At 44.1% G+C, this 5,161-nt stretch overlaps 1 gene segment (V, D, J or C); it reads left to right on the top strand.

Annotated features, from left to right (window-relative positions):
- The first annotated feature begins 377 nt into the window (after positions 1-377).
- LOC306812820 (T cell receptor delta constant-like) lies at positions 378-4,718 on the top strand. The segment is given in 5 exons: positions 378-578; positions 2,651-2,926; positions 3,548-3,619; positions 3,960-4,076; positions 4,162-4,718.
- Positions 4,719-5,161: the final 443 nt, after the last annotated feature.

The raw sequence follows: 5,161 nt of genomic DNA, 5'->3' as shown, positions 1-5,161 counted from the left end.
GCAAAACCACTGAAGCAGTCATGTGACTGTCTGTATAATCCAAAATTCTGTGTAGTGGAACAGATACAATTTTTGCTATGAAATATATCACTGTGTTGGTGGGGTGGGGTAGCACAATGATATAAACAGGACTGGGACCTGTACAAAAAGAAAAAGAGGAAAAAAGAGTGAGATATATAGGGAAAGAAAGGCGATGGGGGACTGCAATGATTAAGAAGGGAACTAGAACATTCTATCTATATTGCCTTTGATCCTGGACACATAAAATTGCTCATGGGGATTCTAAAATGTGGAAAAAAGATAGAAGTTGAAAATTCTATACTCAAGCAAGCTATTTGAAATCATTGGACTATTCAATTCACATTATACCGTTCCAGATTAGGAAGTAAATGTACTTCTGGATACTCTCATGGACTTGAACCCACGGATAATTAAGACTCATATTTGATGTTTCATCTCCTGCTTTACAATACTTTTGAACACCATGAGGAAAGAGTGAGTTATTGGAATGAGTCTTAGCACTGTGCGAATCAATAAGCTTATATTTGGACCAGGGACGAGTCTTACAGTTCTACCAAGTAAGTGACATTTCTTTATTTCTGAAATTTCATTTAAAATTGAGGGGGAGGTGAAAAAAGGTATTTAATGGTTTGGGTTGTCTGTAAGGATTTTCATCTGCAATAATCCCATGAGTGCACTCTTGCCCCAGCAAGACTTTCAAGCCAGGTCCTCAGCTGGGAAGAGGTCCAAAGATTTTTCCCAGACACAACTGGGCTGACTCTGCATAGCACCATTATTCCATCATCCCCAAACACCAGCAGGACACTACGTAGCATGGAATAACTTCTTCCCGCTGTGGGCAGCACACTGGCTCAAATTTCCTGTCAAGTGTCCAATTCTCCAGCGGGCTTGAACTGACTTGAGGCAGGACTGCAGAGCTCAGAGAAGAGCTCACAGGGCTGAAGAGTTTTGAGACAGATCTGTCACTGCCTGCTATGAAAAGTTCTGATTTGACATGGGCACCACACTAACAGTGTCCCCAGGTAAGTAATTCCACTGCCCTGGGGACAGAGGAGGAAGGAGGTAAAACAGCCTTGGGCTCAAATTCTCACAAGTGCCTCATATCCAAGAGCTCCTGGCATGAAAGACAATTGGCTGCCAAGTTGTGTGGGCTCTGGAAAGACCAATGTGTGGAGTAGGGATTAGAAGAAGCCTAAGTTGTTGCTATTATTATTTGGAATTCCATGATGTACAATAAAGGTTGATGTCTCCCTGATGTTTTATACAGGATTGTGAATGTTGGGGTGACAGAGGGGTTTTTGATGTTGATCTGTGTTTTCCTAAAGATTCAGGTGCATCCCTCAGGAATTGTTGCTGTCCTTTCAGAAGTCTTGACGTATTGCAAGAACATCCAATATTATTTCAGACTCATTATATTTTAGAATAGGGGACTCCTCCTTTGACTTCAGAACACTAAAGTGAAGGAGAAATACCAGATTATGTCCAAAAATATTTTCAGAACATAAATAACAAATCCATGGCAGAAGCAAACACGTGGTAGGATTTCATGGCTGGATTGTCATAAAATGCAAAGTACTGGGACTCAAATGAGGCTTCTGGGCTAAGATTAAATAAATCTTTTGCTCTCTGAACTACAATTGCACGATGTACATTATTTCTTGCTGAAGATCTTACCCAGGGAGCTCTTGCAGAGAAGCAGCTTGTTTGTATTGTGGCTGTTAGGAAAGCTTGGAGAGGAGACCACATGAAAAGCCTTTCAAGGTCTTCTCAGAGAACACAGAATGCAGAGGACTGACAGGCTCTGGCCAGCCATGGTACAACACCTGGGAAGGAAATGTTTGGTTTGTGTTGGGTGTCTGGTTGCTGTAGGTGTGGGCAAGTGTGTAGTTCTGCCTGTTTGGTCAGGAGAGCTGAGCCATGAAGTTGTGGCAGAGCACGATTTGGCTTTCACCTCAGTTCCTCAGCAGTGCCATGGGGCTGATGGGGAAAGGGTGTAAAATCAGAGCCCCTTGATCAAACTTCCATCAGTGCCCCAGAGTGAACAAAATGTCAGACCTGAGGGATCTCTTGACCCACCTGCAAGGCAGACACCATGCAAAATGAAAAGCCTCAAGCACCTCTCCTTACCCTAGAAACCCCTCAGGGTGCTCCTGTCAAAGGAAACACGTAAATCTTTGTGGATGTGTCTGACAGCCTTTCATAAGCTGAGCCCTTTCTGGCAAGGAAGGCCACTGGAGGATCAATGTGAGTTCCATTGTTTTGCGCTAATTCAGATTGTTATTTTGAGTTCAGTTCTGACAATGGTTTTTGTGATCACCATTGATTCTCCATAAATAACCTGATCCAGAGGCAAAGGTATTTTGTTTAAAAAGAATTCATGATACCACAATGATTTGTTGGCTACTAAATTATTTGACAAGAGTTTTCTTGTAAGACAGCTGGCTGTGAGATAAAACAATCATCCTTCATTACTAGCACATCTCTTGTCAGGGAATATTGACATCAAAGACAGAAAATGAGAATGTTACAAATGACACACTGCTGAAGTGCAGGTGAATTTTTTGTCCTTCAGCATTTGGGTAAGCCTACAATGAAATCATTCCTGTCCATACCTTGCTTTTCCTTACAGACATTTCGAAACCTTCCAGCCCTGAAATCATTGTGATGAGATCAAAGAAACTGGAAGAAGGTGGCAGCCCTGGGAAAGCAGCTTGTTTGGCAAGGAATATTGAGACAAAGAGCATCAGCTTGGAGATGCCCTCTAAGGAGGTCGTGTATGAACAGAGCACATCCATTTTGACATCAGAGGGGCTGTACAATGCAATTAAAGTGGTCAGTGTGACAAACGACACAGAGGTGACCTGCACGGCCAAATTCGACAACAGCACGAGGACAGCACAGCCAGGTACAGTTTGGTGGCACAGCTGTCACTTGTTTCTGGAGACAGTGGCCTGTGGGGCTTTGTGTTCTCCTTCTTGACAGCATTGTCCTGGGCAGCCAGAAATGAGAAAGGCAATTGGGGATGTCAGCAGGGAGAGCTGAAAGATGTAATGAAGCATCTGAAAGAAATGCTGTCAACCATTTAATTACTTGGAGATACCTTTTTTGGGGAGAAGGAGGATGACAAAATTTATTTAGTAAAAATGTGGATTTCCTTATGACTAAATGTTTCAGCCTGTAGCAACAAATCTGCTGCAGCACAAGCTGGAACAGCCTTTCTAAATCCTGCAAAAATTTGGTTTGCTGTGAGGGTTTTCAATAAAAATAAATAGTTATATTTTGTGATATTGTTTTTCCCGTCCTGAAGGTGATTCAAATACTAAGATCAAGCAGTGCAGGAATTCTTCAGTATCCTGCAGATACATGGAGGAATTGTCACCTCAAATAATATTGGAAGTAATGACTAATTATCAGATCAGCCCCAACTTTCCTCTAGATACTACAGGAAATGACACATGAACATTCCTTGAAATCCTATATAAAATGTAAATATGGTTTAAAATGCCTTTTCTTTATCATGCTGCAGAAGAGGAGGCTGAAGAACCAGTGGCAGGGCCCAGTGAGAGGGTTTGCAACAGCACAGAGCCCTCAGCACAAGGTGAGTTCCCCAAACAGGTGGGGAAGGTACATTGCTGTTCGGGGGATAAAGGCATGGAAATGGATTTCTCCAGGCCACAGGAGGCAGAACACAACACATTCACCAGACACAAGCTGCTGTTCCAAGGTTGCTCCTGCTGTTCCACACAAGCTCCAGGAAGCCAAAAGCAGCAGAGACAGACCCTGGGCTCCCCTGTTGTTGCCATGTTCTTTATCATCTGTTCCTTGCTGCTCTTCCTTTCCCTGGACACCATCCCCTGGCCATTGTCCCACTTTCTGCCAAGGTCACACCATCAACACCTAGACCATGATCTCTCTGCTCTTTTCTGGTCCCTGAGCAGATGCTGAAGGGCAGAGAGTGAACATGCTGTCCATGGCTGTGCTGGGTTTGAGAGTCCTGCTGGCAAAGAGCATCGCCATCAACACCCTCATGAGCATCAAGCTGTTTCTCCTCTGAGGTGAGGGAGCTCACAGCTAGCAAACTCTGGGTCATTGGCCCAGTTTCTTTAATTGTCGTTTTAACCCTCCCTTTTGCTCTTCCAGGCATGGGGAATGAAGGCAAGAGGAGCCCAAGGAAGAGCAGGAAAGAAGGTGAACCAGCAGCACAAGGGGCTTGGCCAAGCAGGGCCAGAGCAGCGACAGAGACCAGCCAGGACACAAGGCAGCAGCTTCCCCTGAAGACATTGAACACTGCTCACTCCTGCCTGGCCAGATGATTTACACTGAACAGTTTTAAATGCTTTCGCTGTTTGCTCTCCTCTTAGAACTGAGGGGAGTGGAGTTATCTTCTTGCTCCTGCTAAGTAATCTCCCCACTCCTGTGGCATTTGCACACAAGTGTCCAAGCTGCTTCAATGGCTTTGAAAACTGCAATGCTCTCTCTAGATATGTGCGTTTTTAAAAGCACCTTTCCAAGGCATGTTGCGTTACTGCCTGTGCCACTGCATTGCTGCTGCTGAGGGAATTCCATCCAGGTAGTTGCCATTTGTAACTTTGTGTTTCAGATAGATTTAATAAGTGTGTATTTCATGTGAGAAGATCTGTGTAGGATCTGAAGTGATGTCATTCAGCCAGATAATGTTCATTTCTTTATTAAGCTTGTATTTCTTATGACAAATATATCTCATAGGCATTTTAGACTTCACTAGTATACAGAAAAATAAAGCTTTACTAGAGCAGAATGTTTTCTGTGCTTTTTCTTCTGAACCTGGGATGGAAATTGCTGAAATCCAGCTGTCCTAAAGCCCACTGGGATCCCAAACACAGCTTTGATTATGCAGATTTCCTGTTGGCTGAATGTGTCTTTTCCAGACTCTGTGCAGGGAAGTGTCTCTCTGGCACATTCAGGAGCTTCAGGGAGGAGAGACCTTGCTGAAGGCATGAGGGAGGAAAATGCTCCCAGCAGCAGAGAAGAAACCCTGCTGCTGTTTGGCACTCAGGGATAGGAGCAAGGGGCCAGCAGGAAGTAATTTTGGGTGGTTTGATGGAGTGATAGTTTCCATGGCACCTTGGTTCTGACCTAGCAGAGCCCAGCTCACACCTTC

The sequence above is a fragment of the Erithacus rubecula genome, assembly GCF_903797595.1.
Source record: "Erithacus rubecula genome assembly, chromosome: 27".
NCBI lineage: Eukaryota > Metazoa > Chordata > Aves > Passeriformes > Muscicapidae > Erithacus > Erithacus rubecula.
Note: the sequence above shows the minus strand (reverse complement) of the source record. Positions and strands in the feature narration are given on the sequence as shown.